Source organism: Pinus tabuliformis, chromosome 1_1, assembly GCF_031772625.1.
Source record: "Pinus tabuliformis cultivar Carrire ecotype Pingquan chromosome 1_1, CPIR1, whole genome shotgun sequence".
Classification (NCBI taxonomy): Eukaryota; Viridiplantae; Streptophyta; class Pinopsida; order Pinales; family Pinaceae; genus Pinus; species Pinus tabuliformis.
The window spans coordinates 979,348,549-979,372,580 of NC_142297.1; the positions used below are offsets into that span (position 1 = coordinate 979,348,549).

The 24,032-nt window shown below is 40.0% G+C and overlaps 1 non-coding gene across 1 annotated transcript; it reads right to left on the minus strand.

Moving 5' to 3' along the window:
• Positions 1 to 564: 564 nt before the first annotated feature.
• LOC149217791 (small nucleolar RNA snoR31) lies at positions 565 to 656 on the minus strand. Its single transcript, XR_016251325.1, has one exon. It is a non-coding gene; the product is annotated as a small nucleolar RNA snoR31 (small nucleolar RNA).
• Positions 657 to 24,032: the final 23,376 nt, after the last annotated feature.

The window sequence follows — 24,032 nt, forward strand, 5'->3', positions numbered from 1 at the left end:
ACGATCCTTTTATCGTTAAAAAGGTCTTAAAAAGGGGAGCTTATGAATTGGTTGATTTTGACGGAAACGAGTTGTTGGAGCCCAAAAATGGGCTCTATCTTAAAAATTATTATACCTAGGCTTCTGCCTAGCATTTCCTTGGTTGTAGATATTGTATATATTTGTGCATATCTGTCTAATATAGGTTTCTTAGTGATATCAATATTTTTATCTACTTTGGCAAGTATCGATGGATGATCTGGTATATCTAGGGTTCATCGATGGTGCTAGTTGACATACCCGGGATTTGGCTTCGGCAGCCTAGGTGATTTACTATCCATCTAGTCAATTGTAGGTTTCAAGAGGCATATGTTTCATCCCTCCTTCAGATAGTGTTGTTGAATATATTGTTGTGGTTAACATACTATCTGAAGCAATATCTCTTGGTATTGATTCATTAGTAGTATGCTTGGATTCACAACTGGTGGTTTCTCAGTTAAACAACATCTATCACGTGAGAGATCCTTATTTATAACACCAATTTTTGAGAGTGCGTTTATTACAGAGATCATTTAATTTTGTCATATTTATTCATATACAAAAATCAGAAAACTCATTTGGTGGTTCCATATCTAATCAAGCATTGGATTGGCATATTAATCATTCATCACATTAAAAATAAAAAATAATCAAACAACATCTGTATATATGATCATCACATCATGAAACTGTCTGTATATAGATAGAAGTTTTATGTTCAAAATATTATACACAATCGAGACAAAATGTCCTATCAAATTAGGGTTTAAGACCAATCATGTCTATCAAAAATCTAGACATCTCTAATCTATATCTATGGGTCTAGCCCCGGATGTGCATCTCGAAAGAAGACCATGGTAGTAGCCACCCGTCGGAAGATCCGCACCCAATCTCGTGGCACTCCTACCATGCGCCTCTGGATAGCCTTTGGTAGATCCTCTATCACTTCCATATGTACCTAGTGAGTCAACCTCTCCAATTTCCTCTATATAGTATGAAGGAGTCTCTCAGTCTCAGTTGCGGCACTCTCCATGTCTCTTCCATGATGCCTATGCCTGGGTAGACCCTCAAGTCTTACTGGTCCCACATCTGTATCATGATCAAATAATTATGTAAGAATTTTTGTCTCATAAAAAAGAATTTAAATTCATAATATTTGAAATCCAAAAAAAAATCAAATAACTTTAAAAACTTAAAAATAATTTTATCAATGGCACCCCATGCAGCATCAGGTGGAAGCACTAGATCTGGATCCGCTATGAAGTTCATACCTGAATAAGGGTAGTCCTCGATGAAAATGACTTGTTGTTCCCACCAAAGGAAAAACTCATCATCAAATGTTGTTCTAGGGACCTCGCCACCCCCAATCTCTTCATCGAGCCAGCCCACGGACTTAGGCTGCTGATGGTAGAGAGTACTTTGGGTTGAAGCCTTGGTAGCCTCTCAAAGAAGAAAGTGCAAAGGATGGTACCATACCCAAAATGTTTGGCATTACTCTTTTTGATAGAAGAGAGTTGCTTTTCAAATTGATTAGGAGGTTTTTACACCAATCAAAGACTGTGGTGAGGCAATCAACTGCTAGGATCATTGTAACACGTGATGCTTGGTGCAATGAAGTTGAACCTGTTACCCTCACAATGGTAAAAAGGAGAATTATGAGGGCTAGACTCTCCACATTATTTCTTTGTATCTATGTCCCTAACTTCTCATTTTTCTGAGGGAAATATATGCAAATATAATCATCTACGTTGAGGTTTCCTTGGGCCTTCCCTTGTAAGTTAACTGGCTCTCCTCTCGGGGAAAGTTTAGTGATGAATTAGATATCTTCTACTTCAATTCGCAAGGGCATTTGATCAATCATAAGAGCATCCTCTTCCCGGTAATTCACAAGCATCTCCAGCAACCTTGTGTTGGTTTTCATACTAGGCATTTTGAAATTTTTCAAAAATCCACACCCTCTCAATGAATCCAGTGCCAATGGGTCATTCATTACTTCATTGTCTACTGCATTGTGCTCTCTTTCCTTCCATGTTATAATCATCCTGCAAATCAAGAAATTTTTATCTATTAAAATTCATAATTTAATTTTTTTTAACTGAGCACACACGTGTTCACTTCATACACAGTGACGTATAGGGCATATTGATATGTGACTTCGATATGCCAAACCAACGAACGCGCAGAGTAAATATACAAAAACAAGATTCATATGGTAAAATCCTTGAAAAAATGCTTGAAATGTACAAAAATTCATTGAAATATTGAATTTGAGGATTACCTAGACGTTTGGTAATTGTTCTAGCCAAGAAATAGCATGGATTGTGGTTGTTGGTCTTTGCTCTAGAGCTCTTTCTCTCAATTGTTTAAAACAAAAATGAGGTTTGATTGGGTCAAAAGGTCTATTTATAGCTTGTAAATTCAAAAAAAAAAAAAAACCCATTTTTACAAAGTTTATGTATTTTTTTAAATTTTATAAATGGTGTAACCTTTTGGCTTTGAGTGTTGGGATAGGTTGTCTTTCATGTTAAATTGAAGCCTTTGAGATTTTTTCTATCGCTTCGATTCCATTACTTTTGACCCGTCATGGTAGGTATCATTTTCATCACTGGCATATAGGTTATGGAAGATCATTTTTTCCATTGCATTATGCATTCTAGCCTCCATATTGTGAGGGTCAACCCCATTGTGTTATGATTCTTAAAACCATTTTCACTCGCCAACTTATAAAATCATGACATGATGGTAGAGCCTTCCTTTACATGGGCTTCCTAGTTAGATCCTCGTTGACATATGTTTCCCATGCTGTAAATATTGAGTAGGCTCGGGAGTCCTCTTTAGTCCCACCATGACTTTTTGCGATGAACCTTCATTCTCCTTATTCTTCGATATCTTTCTAGCTTTATACCCTAGAGGTTCCCACATGATGAGTTGTACTGTTGCATTGCATGTTGACTATTTGTACCTTTTGGCCTTAAGTTGGCTTCACTTGGACTCTTGTATAAGCCACTTTTTGACCATGTCTTTTAGCAATATCAACCTTGCAATCACTTAGCCTCTGCAACTTGACACCTTTTACCCGTGGAAAGAACATTCCTTTGAGTGTCATTGACCACTTTCGTCACCTTGCATTGTGTTGGCTTGAGGGGGCCTGGCCTAGGTTCAAAGTTAATTAGCCAAAAAAATCCCTGTACTACTAGCCCTTCCGGCAACAGCCCGCAGAGCACGGGATGAGGTCTCACCTGAAGCAATATGGGGGGATGCTAGAACCAAGTTTCCGCACCCTTGAGATGTCTGAGGGGTCGATTTATTCCAACTGTGAATAGCATCGCGTAGGTCACTTCACTCACTAACCTGACCTATGAGACCTTCGCGATCTGTTACAATCGCCTTCGTGCAGCCATCACCAAGGGCTGAGGAGATTTCGCGCTGCCCTAGCAGCAATCTGCGCTAATTCCCCAAGTTACACCATGTATCTTACTTATATTCTTATAACAATTAGTTATCTTCGTGTAAACAAATACTTTATCTTATATTCACTTTATCAACACATTCATATAAGTTTGCGCATCATATAAACAATAGAAATGTAATTTATATCTGATACATTCAATGCACAAAATAGGAAGAAGATACATAGAAATCATGTAAAACTTCTCTTTATTACTTATCCAAAGGTTACAGACTCGACTCGCCCTACACACTTAGCTGCAGGGATCCGCGTACTCAACTACGGAATACTAGGCCTCTACGCACTCAGCTACAGATCCTTCTCCTACTCTATGACCCAAAGACTCAACTCTGCATTTCAACTAAGACTCAATTCTTCATCTTTCATTCATGACTATGATTCTGTGATTTACAACTTAGAGCCTCACTTATTTATTCAATCCCATGGTCCATGGACCATGGGTAGAAGTCTCAAGTTGACATTACATTACAAAAATGAGGGCGGACAACCCTATGACTCATTTATAATCTTATGCACCGCACCCACAAAACGCAGAGTCCTTGCATCGGATTTAGTCAAAATATGGGCTTTAAGCCCCAAAACTTCCCTTGGGGGATCTCGTACCCAACAGGCCCCCAACATAAACATCATGACTCACCCTCAAGTCACTCTATCGGTGCAGAGATATTCACACAGAGACCTCCCAATTCTGTGCAAACTGCTGCAAGATCGACAATGCACTAAGAAACTGCCTGATGTACCTCCTACACATGTTGTTCAGAGACCACAGTATCTGAACTACTTCCTTGCATGTGCTCCTGTGTTCCTTGCATCTGCGCGACCTTGGCTTCGATCGAGTCTGTAATGATGAATGCCTCATCGATCCAAGGTTGGACGCGTGCCTTCAAAACCGCTTCTTTATGTCAGGCTGCGTCTACCTGCTCCTTAAGTGGTTTGGCCTGTTGCATCTACGTGAACCTCTGTGTAAGGGCCACCATCTATGCAATCCCTTTTATATCATCATACTATTGCTGCACCTCGCACGCCTCTGTTTCTAAGCGTTGTATGTTCGTGTCCTCCTGCAAAGTGGTGAGGAATTCAAATTACTCTTCCAACATTTTGGTGCAGTCCTTCACTACACTGTTGATCTCCTCTATCCCTGGTGTAATGGAGCTGGCGCATTATTCCCTCACCTATGGAGGAGTTGAAGTTTGTGCCTTCAACCATAGCTCTACTATCTAAAGGTTCAGCTCTAGCTGAACCTTAGCCATCTCTTCTCATGCCTCACATACCCCTGTTGCTAAACTTTGGATGTGTACCTTTGGTGGTGCCTCTACTGGGATGGCCAACTCAGGGACCATCTGGCAGGCCTCCTCAACCACTTGCACCATTTTTCAATTTTGTGCCACTACCTCATTGTGCTGCATGCTCAGTTGTTCCATATTAATTTTATGCTCGCTTAACACCTGTAGTACACGACCCTCCCTACCTCGCAGTTCTGCAGTCACTCCATCTTGCAGGACATAGAGTGTCTCCCAAGGGAGTGTAGCCATGTTGATCCCTACTCCCTTCAACGCACTAACCGTAGGCCTGTCGGCCTCATTCTTTGTAACCATTTCCCCCTCTGGCAACGCTATGGTGTTGGTCATGCAGGCGCTCAGCGTTTCCTCAGCTACAGTCGTTCCTACTGCAAGGCTGGTCGAGAGAGTACCAGCCTGAGGATTGCATACCTGCAACTCTTGTATCTGTGCCCAGAGGGCCCCCAACACAATCTGATTCTCCTCCTCGAGCTGCTAGAAGGCCTCCATGGTGACATTGCACACCATCTCCCCTATATCATGGAGATCTCCTTCGATGAGGGTGATCGGGTCGAAATAAGTCTTAGAAGCTTTTGACTTCTTTCGAGACCCCACCTACTCTCTTGGGCACTGGCACTTCAACTATGTAGATGTTGTTTCTGGATCTACGCCACCTTCCTCTGTCTCAGGCTCTTCCTCAAGCGAGGGTGACTTATGGCCCTCACACTCCTTCTCTCCTACCTGTTGCTACTTAGCTACTTCTTTCTATTGTTCTGTTGTTGCCTTCGCAGCGTCCCATGCCTTCTGTGCCTTTGCTACTGCTGCCTCTTTTCTTCTCTTCTCTGCCAACTGTTTCATCTGCAGTTTTTCCTCCTCCTTCTTCCGTTGTGCAGCATACTTTTCTATTTTTGTCGCGGATATGGCTAGAGCGTGCCACTCTGGCGGCCATGACTCAAGCACAGTAAATATAACGTTGTCTGTGGTCAGGTACAGTAGTTCATTCCACTTCTTCACGGGGTCCTTGCATGCCCTGATGTACACATGATGGAAGTCCACCTTGAACTCCGCAAAGCTTTGTAGGCTATTGTAGACAGTGGGATATAACCACGACCTGTGATTAATCCCCATTCTGATGTTCATCTCCATGAACATCCAGAATATCTTACTATCTCAGATCCTTTGCGCTTCTTTAGTGGCCCACAACGAAGCGTACTTCGTTGCCTCCAGAAGATCCCATACAATTGTGGGGAACTGGTTTTCCTCAGACAACTCCCATGTCACTAGCATTATGGACAGCAGAAGCCATGCATAGTGGAAGTTCTTCCCCTATTCCTGTGCCTCATGGAAATTCTCCAGGAACTCCTTACATAGGTACTCTAACCAGTTAAACTGGATGCCCTCTGCACACTACGCGGCAAGTGATACCACCGGCGCAGGCACCTCATCCACACGACACTTCCGCATAACCTTGCCATCCAATATCTGGGTCGCAAATTTGACTACCTTATTATTGATAAGGAGATTGAGTACCCTCTCTTCTTCTCTAGCTTGAATTTTGCCTTCATGGCCTCCGCAATGGCCAAGTTGTTGCTCTTACCCTCCAAAATATCCGTTGGGTCCTCCACTTTGCAAGGAAGTCAGGTAATTCTATGAATTTGGTGTTATGTGATGGGGATGGGCTCCTTCAGCCACAAACACCCATCATGCACTAGACATAGTAGCTTCCTGATGACAAATATAGTTACTGGGGCACGATGGTAATGCGGCACCTAGAGCAGGTTTAACAACCCTGCTTTCTCTACCCTGTGCAACCATTTGTGCGGCTCCAACTCTAGGACTCCCGCCGTAGTGTTTTTCTTTGGCTTCATGAGTTGTGCAGTTTCCAAGTGTGGGAACTTCTCGCGGTCCACAAGATCCTATTCTTGAAACTTGAGACTCATCACCCTTCCCAAGTGCGCTCCTTCAAAAATAATATCATCGGGTAGCAGCGGAGTCTGCAGAGAGCTCTTGCTCTTATCTAGGTCCTTGGGCATCTTTGCCTTTCCCTTTCATGGAGGAACATACGTGGGCAGCTAGGTTAGAGGGTCCGCACCCTCAGTTTCCACCTCCATGTCTTCATCCTCCTCCTCTTTGACAAGGATTTCTTCAAGGTCTTCCTCCTCCTCATCAGTTTCTAGATTAATCGCTTTCCCCTTTTCTTCCATGGTCTGTTTAGTTTGTAGCGGATTTCGAGGGCACACATGCACCGGAACCATGGCCTGTTTATCTTTCTTGGGTCTCGGTGTGCAAGGTGAATTAGGGATTTCCATGACTATCCCGATGCTCTCAAGGGCATCTCTTATGGTCATGTCCCATGCGGCCTCTTCAGCGATCATTTCTCCGATATCCCTGGCTTCTTCAGACGCTTCCATCTTGCTTTTTCAGAAATCTCTCAACTGCTCTGGTAATTTTTAACACAAATCCAATAGATCAAATAGGTATGGGTTTAGAAAGCTCTATGCACATGATAGCTCAATTCTTAGCTGGCCAAGTGTTGTTTTCTGGGTAGCCCTTTGCAATTTATACCGCCTTTTGAATTTGAATTCGACCGTTCCCCACAAATCTGGTTCATTAATGTTCCCTTTGTGGTAGATTTTCCCAAATATAGCCCATAAATCTTGCCTTAAATGTCTTCCGCCCACTCCCTTTGGTTTCAAACCAAGCATCACATTGTGAATAGTGACTATAATGGTCACTTTCCAGCCAAACCGCGCAACAGCGCAACCACCCTTGCTCTATCATGGACCTTGTGACACTTTGCTCTTGCACATAGTCTTGTCAGCGTGTAGCTCTCGGGTAGAGTATTCTATAGTCACGCACCTCCTTTCAACTACCTAGAGCGCTAAGACTGTGCTTCCCATGGCTAGTCAGGTGGTCGCGCCACCTGTATATGGCTTCAACCATCTATCGTTTAATTTTCCTGGGAAGAGTTTTCCATTCGACTTCACCAACTGCATTGCGCATTTTACCAACTACATCGCGCCACCATTTGTGATCCCCTTAATAACATACAGTCCAATCCAAGGCATCAAACTAATCAACTCCTAGTGGTAGTCCCAAAATTCATCAACGTAATCGTGTACATCCTAATTTATCACCACGGTTTTCTTATCAAGAAAGTCCTTCTTTATTCCTTCCTCAAGCTTCTTGACTTCTTCTTCCACCATGGCACTTTTCTCCCTTAACCGAACTCTTTCATTCATGAGTTCTTGAAGCCTAAGATCACCCTATTAGATCTCTTCATCAAGTCCCAAGCATTCTTCTTCATCCAACTACGTGATCCCTTCTTCCAAGGCTCCGTGATCCGTCATATCCGTGGGCGCTGCTATGTGCAGACTAGGCATAATATACTCCATCGGCATTACAGTGTTTGCTCCATAGGCCAGCTTAGAAGGCGTCTGTCCCATCAGTTTCTTGCAAGTTGTCCTATAAGCCCATAAAACTACTAGTACGCATAGGTCCCAATCACTTTGTTGCGCATTACATACCTTATTCATTGCTTCACACACTTCGTTAAATTCTTCCGCATGGATAACCTTCTACGCGCTCGTTCTTTCCACACTCTGCCATTCCAACTTGAGGGACCATTCACACATTTTCCCCCTGTTATAGACATTTTTGTGCCTTGCATCACTGAGCATGAAATGTCAATAATTAAGGGATCCAAAGTCCCTAAACATGTTTTTCCTACCCCTAGAGGAACAAGGCCAGCAAACCACAGCAGTTTACAAAAGTTCTCCACCTGAAAACACTCAAAAACAAGGCAATTCTAGATCATTTCAAGTGCTCCACTGTCTACCTGCGCTGAATGTCAACTGCAAAGAAGGCTACCTGTGATGAGTGTAACTGGACAAGTGGCAGACTCATTTCTCAAGGTGTCAATGCCCAGGAAGCTTCCAAAATGACACTTGGATCAGGGAATTCAACTGGTGATGAGTAAGAGGTTCCAAATCTCCAAGTGGAAGCAAGAACCTCCAAGTGGACTCAAGAACTGAAGTGGGAGAGGACACTAGTTAGCTCCATGCAAGCCTCAAGCTGACTCATCCTTTCTCCAAAACTCCTATATATAGATCTCTCTCATGAGGTCTAAGGAGGCTGGATTGTAATTGCAAAGAATTGTTGTTGGTTTGTGGTTGGATCATTGGGTGTTTATGCTTTGAAAGGGGCTGAAGAAGGAATTCCATTCTGTTGGGAAGGAGATGCTGGTTTGGAACCCCATGGGTTGTAACTCTTCCTGAACCTTGTTTATCAATCAATAAAGCTTCTTGGTTCTTTCCTATATGCTGGTGTTTATTGTATGATTTGCATTAGTGTATTTGATTTACTTCTAATCCTGAATCATTTATGAATATTTATATTTGCCTTTGTGTTGTGTCCTTCTCTTGTTGCATGTAGCTGTTCTCTTGTCACAGGTAGTTGTTCTCTTGTGATCTCGTGGGAGCAAAAGCAAGGAGGCAAGTAGTTGTGGACACCCAAAGAGGAGAGGATCTAGATCGAGGGACAACCGAAAGATAACGGTAAGTCTACCAATCTCCTCTCTTTCATATTTCATAAAGGAAGAAACCGAAGTAGCTGCATTCGTTTGTTGCTAAGGCACTATCACGCCTTAGGTGGATAGGATCATCCTGCATAGGCATTTTTCCCCACAACACCCCCCCAACACATGCTTATTGACCATATTTCCCAACGCGAAGTTCATGTGTATCCACGTAGGTTGCTTACCATATGCCTGTACCCACCTAGACATATGCGTGCATGGACCATCTCGTCCATTGTATTTATCCGCCAATCGCACTATATGTTTCCCAAACCGTGAGTGCAACATTTTTCTACATGCACACCAATCTTCAAAGCATCCTCTGTGTGTACCCCACCACCTCATGGGCGTAGCGCACAGTACCCAGTTCAAGGCTTGGAAACATTGCTTCTCTAGCACCTCCCTTTTGAACCTGTCCAAGAAAGTATCTACCTCACCTAATCCATCATACATCGGTAGATCTCTCTCTTTTGTTGATACACAGGGTAGTGACCTTGTCATCATGTTACAATTAAGCGCGGTTACCTCGTGTAACCAGTTCTACCATCACTCCATCTCCTAATCTGAATCCGAAGTATAGGAGCTTTCATGCTCCCATGAAATTCGTCCATCTGCGGTAGGATTTACCCGGTCTTGTTCTTGTGAGGTTATCTTGTAGACACAGTCCAAATCATCGTCACTTTCATAGTCATGCACTGGCTTTGTATAGCGCGATCATTCAATAGATTCTAAGGGTATAACTACATGCAGATACTTCTTCTCAAAAATCATCTTGCGCTTCTTCAGATTAATCACCCTGTTCATGTCAGTGGCCCAATCAATTTCTAAGAGCGCGGGGTAGGGATTGTTGTCATCAACAATCTCTATCACCTCAAATTCTGCTAGTGCCCTCGCTCCTTTAATAGTGTCGGTGATTCCTTGCAATCGCCCCAAGGGTATTATCTTCTGTTGGTTCACCATTCACAGCTGAATAAGAGACCACTACAGCATAGGCCTCCCCATGCGCCCCCATGTCTGCTTCAACAAAACATTCATGTCCAATCCTAAATCCAGAATTACTTAGTCCATCTCATATTCTCCAATCTGTGCGGTTAGCCTCATTTCTCTCCCCATCTTTGTCTTATGCTTTCCAATCTTCCTGACTACACATGACTCTCCGGGTGCGGTCCCAACGCATCTATTAATGAGTTCCAGTAATCCATTTACCACCTTACGGTCGTGCAGTAGCTTCATGCATGTTTCCAGGAACGTCGTAAGCATGGATGGGTCCATCTCTGGCTCTGGTACATCTTTGCTTCCTGAAGTCGAGGCATCAGCAAAACTCTTCTTGGCTTCCATAAAGATTTCTCAAGCGTTCTCCAAATCCAAATCCGCTTCTTTCGCCAGAGCTTTACGAACCCAAGTGCTATCTTCTAGCAGTTTTCCTTTATCATCTCTTGTCATAATTCAACTTCGGAGCTCAATTTTCACATTTGGATCTTCCTCACGCGACTCATACCTCATCATCTGCAGGTTGAGTCGGGGGAGGTGGTAGCGCTCCCCTGTCACATGTCCTAGATATCAGCATAGGACAATCCTCTATCTTGTGATCAAATAAGGTACAATATAGACATGATAGACACATTGGATTTGTACAATCGTGGGCATAATCTCATGGCCCTCCGTAATTATAGCATATCAAATGTCTATGACCTCTTCCAGGTCCTCCTCCACCTTAGACTCATCTGCGCCAGTGAAATCCTGTTTGCACCATCCCTGCACTCTGGTCTAAGGGTCACTTTTCAGCCTGAACTCTATAGGTGGGAGCTCTATCCATCATCAGCTCATACCTTCTACAAGTGCACTCATCGTTTCCAATTGATCTACAGAAATTACAGAACAACTGTTGCAAATTCTGTGTGTACTTCTGCAACAAATGGCATTTGTCTGTAGCATGCTTTCCTCCTATTTGAGAAATGACGCACCACAAAGTAAGCATCGCACTAGGTCCTGCTTGCGTTTTCGGCCTTAACAGCATCGGTCCTCCTGCCACGAGGTAATTTGAAAACACCAGGCAGTGGTCCTTATCATGACCCTGACCCTAGAATTTTAACGCACCATACCTCTTTGTGCACTTCTAATCGAGCTATCTTGTCTTGTTTCAGACTCTGCATTTCAAGGAATAAGTTTTTCAACTGCGTGTGGATCCGTTGAACTCCCAAGATAGGATCTTGTATTTGGGTGCCATGCAGCCTCGTCGTGATCTCCAAGGCCTCTGCCTAAGTCATTAACCTCTGTTGCGACAGTGCGTTCCTCAAATGCGGTGTTAGCAATGCTACAAACCATTTGCGGCGTTGTTCATTCGTCAAAGTCATATTATCTTTGGTGTATCATACACTTTATCCTCCGATCCAGCTCCTAAGGAGTCTCGCCTGGTAGCATTGTGATCTCTTTGAACCCAATGATCGACTGTGCCTCTGACTTCGACTTCAATTCCAACATTTGGATTATCACTTGAGTGCTTAATGTACTAGGTCAGCACATGATCCTGCAAGGCACTAACCAATCTTTCTTTCTTGATATTATCATCTGTAACTCTATACGCTTCCCATAATTCTTTTACCACGAACCCAAATTGGTCTAGATGTTCATTTCCCAATCCCTTGAACACAGACAACTTTATTGCGCTTGCCATATTAACTCGCGGTGGTAGTGGAGGTGGTACGAGCGAAGATGGAGGTGATGGTGGTGAAGCTAGTGGTGGTGTGGGTGGGGGTGGTATGCGTGGAATTCTCTGCCTTATCAAATGGATCACACTTCGCAAAGATACCTTTGTGAGCTCTTCCTCGTCTCCTTGTGGAGGTGAGATCAAAGGGATATTCTCTAGTCCGTTACTTCCTTCGTTCCTATAGGTTTTTCCACTTCGTGTAGCCTTGAGCATCAATGTAACTACATAATCCTCTTTTTCCACAATACCATTTTAATGTTAGAAAAATTATATATATGATAGAGAAATGCAAGACATATAATATGCGGAAAAAACACAAAAACATACAACCAGAGAGACACAGATATACGTGGTTCACCCAGTTTGGGCTACGCCCACCTCAAACAACCAATCCTTCCTTTCTATTATCCAGCAAAATGAAGAGACGCAACCTACAGTAGTTCCGTTGTAATATCCTCTATTTTCTCTCACAGTCTCATCTATCAGTTTCTCACTCTGAGAATACACATCTATATCACAGCCTCAATACAATACCCTCTTACAAAGAGAGGGGTTTCCTTCTAGGGAAAAAACCCTAAACTAAACATAAATTCTACAGTCAAATCATCTGCCTAATGAACGGCCTAGATTGACTAGAAATTACTATACATTTACAAGGAAATTTTACATATGTTTTTAGCTTCGGGGGCACTACCCCCGAAACCCCCTCCTGGGGACTACTGGCCCCCAGACCCCCCATCCGGGGGGGATGGGCCCCCCCGAACCCCCGCAGGGGGGACAAGTCCCCCCCACATGGAAGGGTGCACAATCTTCCTGAGGTATACATCCAGCTGAAACAAATACCTCTAAATTACGATGATAATCATGCTCCAAACCCAACATTTAATCCAAGTATTTAGGGACTTTACATACTTACCTCGTGGTCCTTTGAGGAAGCATTGCTCCACCTCACTATAGCTAACTGAAGTTTCTACAGCGAATTCAATGATGAATCCTCCTATAATTCGATCGAGCTAGGGATCAACAGTGTGCACGATCTTTTCCTTTGGGCACATCTCCTTACTAAGTTTGAAATGGCTAGCAAAAGGTGTGCTAACTGGTTTTTCATTGTGCATATTAAATATTTTCAACACCTTTTGTATATATTCATTCTGAGATAGTGTTAATTTGTGATTTTTCTTGTCTCTAGTTATTCTCATACCAAAGATTTGTTTTGCAAAGCCCAAATCCTTCATAGCAAATGAATTTGCCAATTTTCTTTTGAGCACATTTATTTCTTGCATGTTAGACCCTGCAACAAGCATGTCATCTACATATAATAACAATATAATATAGTTGCCATCATTTTTCTTTTTCAGATAAACACAATGATTAGAGTGACATCTAGTATAACCTTGTTCAAACATAAACTTGTCAAATTTTAGATACCACTGCCTTGGAGCCTGTTTTAAGCCATACAAGCTCTTCTTCAACCTGCACACTAGTTTCTCCTTCCCTTTTAACTCATATCCTTGTGGCTGCTGCATATATATCTCTTCCTCCAAATCCTCATGGAGAAAGGTTGTCTTTACATCTAACTGCTCAAGATGAAAATCTTCAACTACTACTAGACTTAAAATAGTTATGATTGAAGTCATTTTAACAATAGGAGAAAATATTTCATCAAAATCAATACCTTTCTTCTGTGCAAACCCCTTCACCACAAGTCTAGCTTTGTACCTCTGTTTTCCTCCATCTTCTTCCTTCAGCCTGTAAACCCATTTATTCTGCAATGTATTTTTACCTACAGGCAACTTGACTAAGTCCCAAGTCTGGTTATTGATTAAGGAGTCCATCTCTTCTTCCATGGCTAGCTCCCACTTCTTCTTGCTTTCAACCTGCATTGCTTCTTCATAACATTCGGGTTCACCAGAATCAATCAACAATAAATAATATAATGAAGGAGAGTATTGTTCAGGGGGTACACTTATCCTAGTAGATCTTCTAACACCACCTTCAAGTGTTTGGGGTGCCTGTCGTTGTTGTGGTGGTTGTTGTTGTTGTGGTTGTTGATTATTATTATTTTCAGGCACCTTTACTTTTACAGTGATCCCATAAAGAACTGTGTATTCCTTTTTTTCTTTTTCTTGTTTCTTTTCCTGCAACTGGTTATTATACAAGACATTTTCATTGAATATTACATCTCTGCTCCTAATGATTTTGTGATTTTCATAATCATATAAGCGATATCCAAAATCATTAACACCATATCCAACAAAGGTACATTTCTTTGATTTTGCCTCAATCTTTGTCCTATTTTCTTTATTAATATGGACAAAGGCCTTACAACCAAAAGGCTTTAAAAAATAGTAGTTTACCTTTTTACCTTTCCATGCTTCCTCTGGAACACCACCATCCAAGGAACTTGAAGGCCCTCTATTTATTAGATAAACAGTAGTATCTATAGCATCTTCCCAAAATTGTAAAGGCAATCCTGCATGCAATCTCATGCACCTTGCACGCTCAATGATTGTTATGTTCATCCTTTCTGACACACCATTTTCTTGTGGTGTTCTTGGAACTATCTTCTCTCTGCGAATTCCATGCTCTAAATAGTACCTATCAAACTCTTTGCTGCAATATTCACCTCCATTGTCTGATCTGAGACACTTCAATTTATTTCCTGTCTCAATCTCAACCAAAGCTTTCCATTTCTTGAAAGTATCAAATACATCATATTTATTCTAAATACAATAAATCCAAGTTTTTCTAGTTGAATCATCAATAAAAGTAACATAATAACGAGAGCCACCAAGAGATGATACCTGAGCAGGTCCTCATACATCTGTATGCACAAGCTCTAATTTTTCGCTCTTCTTTTCTTTCCCAACCTTGAGAAATCTGACTCTCTTATGTTTTCCATAAATGCAATTCTCACAGAAGTCAAAATCAACATTCTTCAAACCCGGCAACAAATTCCTTGAGTGAAGAATATTCATCCCCTTCTCACTCATGTGTCCGAGCCTATGATGCCATAATGTCACATCTACTCCTTTGGAAGTTAAAGCATTAACAGAGTTAGAAATACCATTGCATAAATACAATGTACCAACCTTTTCGCCTTTTGCTATTACCAAGGCTCCTCTAGTGACCTTCCAAGATTTATCTGTGAAAGTTATCACACAACCTTCACCACCTAACTACCCTTTTGAAATCAGATTTTTCTTCAGATCTGGAACATGCCTTACCTCCTTTAGTAGCCATTGGTTTCCATTCTATTGTTTTACAAGAACCTTACCCATTCCAACAATTTTATAGGGTTTACCATCACTCAAATGGACTTGTCCAAAATCTCCTTGAACATAGTCATGAAAATATTTCTTATCGAGTGTGGCATGGAATGAGGCCCCTAAATCTACCACCTAGGAATCAGTAATATTTTTGAAAGAAAGAACCAAGCATCTTGTAACACCTCACTTGTCACATTTTCTTCATGATTTTTTTCTTGTTGTGCGTCTCCTTCTTTTCCCTTGCAAGATCTACAGTCTTTCTTTAGGTGTACTTTCTTTCCACATTTCCAGCACATTATCCCTGATCTGAACTTGAATCCACCTTTCCTTGATTTACTGCGATATCTTGAGCTTTTTCCTCTTTCCATTCTTCTTCCCCTAGACTCTGCACTCAAGCATTACCCGATGTCTCAACAGAGCTTTTCCATTGCATTTCCTCACTAAGGATAGCACTAAAAACATCATCAAACTTTAAAGTACTAGATCCAGAAACAGAGTTACTAATGGCCATTACTAAACTATTCCAACTTTCTGGCAATGAGCACAAGAATAACAGAGCTCTAACTTCATCATCAAATTTTATCGCTACAGAACTTAACTGACTTGTAACTATATTAAAATCATTTAAATTGTCTGCAACAGATCCACCTTCCGACATCTTCATATTAAATAGTTGTTTCATAAGAAATACCTTGTTTGAGGCTGAGGGTTTTTCATATAGTTTCGCTAATGCCTGAATCAAACCCTCTGTCATTGTTTCCTTTGAAATGTTGAAGGTGACCGATGCTGCAAGGCACAACCATACTATTCCAAGTGCCTTTCTATTGAGAATGTTTTGTTCTGCATCTGTCATAGTCGTCAGCTTCTTTGCTTTTCCGCTCAATGGTAGGTACAGATTTTTCTGATACAGATAATCTTCCATCTGCATCTTCCAAAGTGGGAAGTTTTGGCCATTAAATTTCTCGACCCTAAACTTACCATCTTCCACCATTTCTCCCACTCGAACGAGGAACCCTTCTTTCCTCCGAGTTTATCATCCAAATAGACCTTCGACTCTGATACTAGTTGTTAGAACAATTATATATATGACATAGAAATGCAAGACATATAATATGCGGAAAAAACACAAACACATAAAACCATAGAGATACAAATATACGTGGTTCACCCAGTTTGGGCTACATCCACCTCGAACAGCCAGTCTTTCCTTTCTATTATCCAACAAAATGAAGAGACACAACCTATAGCAGATCTGTTGTAATATCCTTTGTTTTCTCTCATAGTCTCACCTATTAGTTTCTCTCTCTAAGAATACACATCTATATCACAGCCTCAATACAATACCCTCATACAAAGAGAGGGGTTTCCTTCTAGGGGAAAAAACCCTAAACAAAACATAAATTCTACCGTTAGATCATCTGCCTAATGAACGGCCCAGATTGACTATAAATTACTATACATTTACAAGGCAATTTTACATCTATTTTTAGCTTCGGGGGCGCTGCCCCTGAAACCCTCGCCAGGGGACCGCTGGCCCCCAGACCCCCCAGCCGAGGGGGATGGGCCCCCCGCACCCCCCTGCATGGAGGGGTGTACAATATTCTTGAGGTATACATTTGGCTGAAATAGATACCTCTAAATTATAGTGATAATCATACTCCACACCCAACATTTAATCCAAGTATTCAAGGACTTTACGTACTTACCTCGCGGTCCTTTAAGGAAGCGATGCTCCACCTCGCTATAGCTAACTGAAGTGTCTACCGTGAATTCGGTGATGAATCCCCCTATAATCTGATCGAGCAAGTGATCAACAATGCGCACGATATTTTCCTCCAATGCTTCCAATCTGCGCACCAACTCTGGGGTCCACACAATAGGACCGTCAGGCTTCCACCTTCCTTGTCTATCTGCTAGCTTCGTGATCCACTTGTACAACTCAGTAGGGAAATATGGGAAGAAGATTTCATGGATCTCTATGCACATGTAACAGTCTAACCACTCTTCCTTTAATAGTCGCGGATTCTTGTTCTCCTGCGCCGCGAATTCACGAATTCTACTATCCAACCAACCTTGAATTTCCTTCTTAGTTGGATTCCAATGATACGACATCAAACATCTCTATGCATATTCTGGTCCCAGAAACGGAACCATTTGTTGGCTTGAGGGGGCTTGACCCAGGTTCAGAGTTAATTATCCAAAAAAATCCCTGTAATTAGCATGGACTGAGGTCTCACCCGAAGAAGTATGGGGAGATGTTGGAGCCAAGTTTCCACACCCTTGAGATTTCTGAGGAGTTGATTTAGTCCAACTTTGAATAGCTTCATGCAAGTCACTTCACGTAGTGACCCGACCTGTGAGACCTTCGTGATCTATTACGATCACCTTCGCACAGCTCTCACCAGGGGCTTAGGAGATTTTGCACTGCCCTAGCAGCGATCTGTGCTAATTCCCCAAGTTACACAATGTATCTTACTTACCTTCTTATAACAGTTAGTTATATTTGCGTAAATAGATACTTTATCTTATGTTCACTTTATCAACACATCCATATAATTTTGTGCATCATATAAACAATAGAAATGCAATTTATATCTAATACATTCAATTTATATCCAAAGGTTACAGACTCGACTCACCCTGCGCACTTAGCTGCAAGGGTTCGTGCACTCATCTACAGACTACTAGGCCTCTATGCACTCAGCTGCAGAGCCTTCTCCTACTCTACGACCCAAAGACTCAACTCTACACTTCAACTAAGACTCAATTCTTCATCTTTCATTCATGACTATGATTTCGTGATTTACAACTTAGAGCCTCACTCTATTTATACAATCCCATGGTCCACATACCATGGGTATAACTCTCAAGCTGACATTACATTACAAAAATGAGGGCGGACAACCTTATGACTCATTTCCAATCTCGCACTCCGCGCCGACAAAAAGTGGAGTCTTTACATCGAATTTAGTCAAAATCTAGGCTTTAAGCCCCAAAACTTCCCTTGGGGGATCTCGTACCCAAAACATTGAGCATGGGAGTGTTCCCCTCCCAAGAACTAGTGCATTTGTATCTGGACACTCGTTCTTTCCACTATACCAAAGACATTCTTTTATTCTTTTTCAAGATTTCCAAATATGAAAAAGACAAAAAAAAATTATATATTCCAAAAAGAACAGGAACGAGACTTTACTTCCATAATTGATGGCAGCAAGAGTCAGTTGTGTCACCCTTGAACAAAGCACTCAAAACTAGTCTTTCCTCCATCGAGATGGGATTTAGTTTGACTTAGGAGAGCCATAACATTTTTATTGAGTCAATACTCCTCCGTTTAGTTATCTCTTCCAATCATATGGAGAGTTTGTTTATTCCTCATGCATGACAAACATATACAAAGTTATCATATGTTTCCATACAATCACATTTGAGTCATGCTTTTGTTCAAGGGAGGTAAACCTAAGTCGGCCTTTCTACGGTGTCTCTTGACTCATTTTCAGTCTACAATACCGGGTCTGTCAGAGTTATGTTCAGTATCACATCAGTTATTTGGTCCTTTGCTCACGCTGGTTGAGAAGGTCTCCATTGACTTCTTGTTGGTGAGTCTACTGTTATCGACTTCGACACATTGCTTTGAGAGTAGTCCTAGAGCTGCACCCTGGCCCTATTTCCATCATTGATAGGTGACCTTATGCTCAACATCGATTAGTATCATGGGTCTTTGACTGAGTGGTTGCCCTTGTGTTTGATGTCAACTTACATTATCACACATTGGGATTCGTGCAATACCTTGGTTTCCATTTGAACCTATTGGTGGATTCCTCGCATGTTTCTCAGCTTTCATTTTTGGTTGGTTAAGAGGGTTTCTGTCTTGCGTTAGCCACATCTTGTGTACACTAGAAACGTGTTTCAATATGGTTACTTCATTTTTCTTCGTCTAATTCCTTCCACATTATTGGCTTGTAGGTTACACTCGCACTGGATTGATGTAGGATGCCTTAATGCCTTCCTTCCAGCAAATATTTTCCCATTGACTCCAACTCATTGCTCTGGGAATAAGATTTCGATTCATTTTTCAGTACCTTAGGGTTTGGAGTCATTAGTGGCAGACTCCTTTGCTATCAACAGTGAGAATACATCAATGTCTCCTAATTGATATATTCTCTCAAGTGTTCAACTTCAACTCATTTATTCGCACTTGTTAGATTTTACTGGGGTACCTTGAGTCTCATCATCATTATCGGTGAGTTGTCTCGTGTTTGTTAATGGTATACATCAATGATAGGTAATCAAATGATTTCTCACATGGTTGACTTCAGATCATTTATTCACATAGTGTAGAAATGTACCATGGCAATCAGTAAAAACCTCGGGTTGCATCAGCATTTTGTTGGTTCACTTGTCAATCCCACCATTTTACTGCTAGTGACCCCATCCAACTTATATGTTGTAGTTCATCATAGCATCATCTTATTTGTTGGCACCTAATTTGCATGTTGTACCATTATTCCACTTTTTGACTCGGTAATTTAAGGATCAGTTATGTGACTTTAGTGATTAGATATCTACTTCAGCATCATTGATTATTTATTTTATATGTGATATTATGACAAGGCCTTGATATGACTTTTACGGCTATGATCAGATGATCAACTATGTATCTCTCAGTTTCTTTTGTACTTGTATACATTTTGGATCCTCTCTACACTTGACATGTGGACATGCTTTAGTATCTATGAGCATGGGTATGCCCACCTCAGACTTGAGCTTTCTTTCTGATCTCTTCCATTGGTTTGGAAGGTTGGAATCTGGTGATCCCCTCCCAAGTCCTCGCATGATTCTTTTTGTACACTTAATACATATCAGCCATCATGTACCCCTTTTGACCTCATATATTAGGGGGAAAATATTATAGCACCATTTATCACCCTTATATACTTGATTCTCTAATTCATGGCCTTGGGCAGCCCTTTCCCTTTAGACTTGGTCCTTTTACTAAAAAGCATTATTTTAAATTCCATACACGAGTTCATCTATACCCAACCCATGTATACATGCAGGTTCACCTATACCCAACCCATCTATCAATGCAGGTTCACCTATACCCAACCCGCATATATAATTTGAAATATTAAAAAATATAAAATCCCTCATTTTTAGGCGGGGTTTATGGGTTACAACCTAAAGGAGCTCGTGACATAACTATATCCCAACTGAAAAAAAAAAAAAAAAACAAAAAACAAAAAACAAAAAACAAAAAACAAAAAACAAAAAACAAAAAAACAAAAAACAAAAAACAAAAAACAAAAAACAAAAAAAAAAAACAAACAAACAAACAAACTATTTTGAGGTGACATAAATACACCTCATGGGGAAGGCCTAAGAGGAGAGAAAGATAGGATATTTACATTATATCCAATTAGTTCCTCATTAAGTTTGATTTATCCATGTGCCTCCTACACTCCCAGCTATATGAAACCCCTGTTTCCTCATTGTGATGTCCATCTCCTTTATATGGCATCCAAGTGTATGCATTTGAAAGAGGATTGTTGAGACTTGGGTTGGACGGATCCGGAGGAAGGTTTCTCTCGAAGCTGTGGACGAATCGAGTTGTATTCTTCCACATTATTTTGCAGTCATCAATAAAGCAGCTATGTCTTGTTCTTGATGTTATGATCTTAATGCTTTAATTCATGTTTTAATCTAACTTATGTATGATCTCATGTTTTATCTTATATTCTTATATGATCTAACATATTTATCATGAACATGATTTGAACTACTGCTAGTATATGTGCTTTTCTTGAATGAGTTGCAAGTTTTGAATTATTAGAGGAAGCAGAGGATTTGGACCCTACGGTAATGACCTCAAATGTAGGACCTTCAGGTAATATCTCTTCTTCCTATTTTAGTTGATTAAGTGTTAAGACTGCTCATTTGTTTGCTTCTTGTTGGTGTATGCCCTTCACTTTGTTGGGGTGCTCAAACCATCCTATAGGGTGTATTATTCTTGTAACAAGTGATTCCTAGAAAACCCCTAACCCTAAAAATTATCTAATGCATGGGAGGGAATATTTAACATTTTCTTGAAAATTTCTTTAACTACTTTTCCCTCCATTACACATTCACTTTTATTTCATTTCCACTCCTTGTGCATTCACATTTACATGTCATTTGTATTTCATTTTACATTTACATTTAATTTTCAAAATTAGTCTTTCCAATTGGTAAATTTAACCTCCAAAACTTGTGATTTTACTTTACAATGTCAATAGTGAGGTTGAAACACGATGGTAATTTGAGCTTCCATATCTACGCATTTATTCCTCGAAATAATGCCACAACTTCTCAACAATAATCATGCTTGGTGATGGCCCTAATGCAACAATAGAATCGATTGAATGTGTCAATAAAAATTTCAGCAGTTCGCACTTGTTTTTAGAACCATATGTGGTCTAAACCCTTCTGAGTTTCCATACTTTTCATTTTTAATGTAGAACAAGATCCTTAGATATATTGATATCACTTGTTTTGTCAGAAATCATGGGTGTAGGTTCCGCATAAGTTATCTTCATATCTTGTGGGGTCGCTTCATCCACAAATTTTGAGTGCAACTAGATGTTGCTTGAATGTAATTTTCCACAACAGTAGAAAGAGAGATATATTTTTACTTCTTTCTCAACCAAGCCACTATACTTTCTCCAAGAAAGAAAGTGCCTCCATTTGTGCTTTTCTTATCATCTACATTTCCAGCCCAATTTGCATCTTTATATGTAGTTAATGAAAAAAATTACATAGTGGATACCATAACCCATAATCCATTGTAGCTATTAAATATATTAATATTATTTTGGTTGCTAAGAGATGAATTCCTTTGGGGGTTAACTAATATCTAGAAACACCACTAACAACTTGCATAATGTTTGGTCTTATAGTTGTTAAATATAATAGGTTTCCTATTATTGACCTATACATTTTTTTAACTACCTTAGGTGACTCATCATCTTTGTTGAGATTACATCTAGTGATCATGGGAGTACTGACAAGTGAGGATTCTTCCATTCTGAATTTATTCAACACTTCTTTGATGTACTTTCATTTGGAGATGAATATTTCTTTTGATGATTGTACAATCTATAAACCAAGAAAGAATGAAAGTTCTATAAGCATTGAAATTTCAAATTTAGCTTGGATATGAACTATAAAATTTTAACTGAGTAAATTTGCATCAATACCAAAAATTATGTCATCAACATACACAACAACAATTAAAATATTTTCATTTTCATATTTGATATACAAGTTTCTATCTATTGCTCCTCCTTTGAATCCACATTGTTGTAGATATTTATCTAGTATAGAGTACCATGCCATGGGTTCTTGTTTAAGACCATATAATATTTTTTTCAAACTATATACATCATCAGAATTTTCTAAGAGCCAAAAACCTTTAGGTTGCTCAAAGTAAGCCTCTTCTTTAATCTCACCATTCAAGAAAATTGATTTCACATCCATTTGATATACCTTGGAATTTTTGTGACTATAAAATATTAAAGACATTATGATAGCATGTAATATAGCTCTAGGAGAAAAAATTTCAACATAATCAAAACCTTCAACCTGAGCATAAACTTTGCATACTAATATAGCCTTACATCTAACCACTTTTCCATCCTTATTTAATTTATTCCTGAAGACTCATTTTGTGCCAATGGCATTTTGTTGCTATTAGAACCAATTCATAAGTCAGAATTTTCTTAATTTGATCTAGTTCTTCATTCATAATATTTATGCAATTTTCATCTTGGTTGCTTGAGAGAAATCTTTTGGTTCAATCATAGATATAATAATAGCATGTGCTTGATTAGGCAGCTTCATCACTCTTCTTCTAGTTTGGACTCCTACATCCAAATCATCTACAATATGATTAGAATGATGATGCTTTTGAACATACCTTGAGGGATATTTTGGATGGGGGATTTATGCATCTTTATTAACTTCTTCCTCAAACAAGTCATCAATGTTGGCCTATTCATTCAGGTTGATATATGTTGGTTGCTTTCTTTGAGATGAATAGTCTCATCCACTCTTGCATCAATGTTGCTAACTATTTTTCTTAAGGTATTATTATAACATTTATAACCCTTTCTCTTAGTTGAATATCCTATAAATATTCCTTCATCTACTCGTGCATCAAACTTCCAATATTCTCACCATTATTTTTAATGTATCACTTGTTGGTAAAGACTTTGAAGTGATTTATAGTTATTGGTTTTCTATACAACAGTTCATAGGGAGTCTTATCATTATTTGGACTGAAGTGATATCTATTTAAAATAATGACTATTGTATGAATAGCTTCATCCTAAAACCTTTTTGGATATTTCTCTCATCCATCATCATTCTTGCTAATTATTGTACTAACCTATTAGCCCTTTAAACCGTGTCATTCTATTGTGGAGTATCTGCAATGGTGAATTGAATTTTATGGCATGCTCCTTACAGTAATCATCAAACTCATTAGAAGTAAACTCTCCATCTTTTTTATATATTATACATCGATCCATAAACTTTCGTGGATATTCCATCGGACAGTTCGTCACAACAAATCTAATAATATTTTATTAAAAATATGAGATTCTACACTCTTACGATTTTGTTAAATTTAAGATTTGTAAATTTAACTGTAATTAGTGCATGCAGGTGAATGGAAATTATG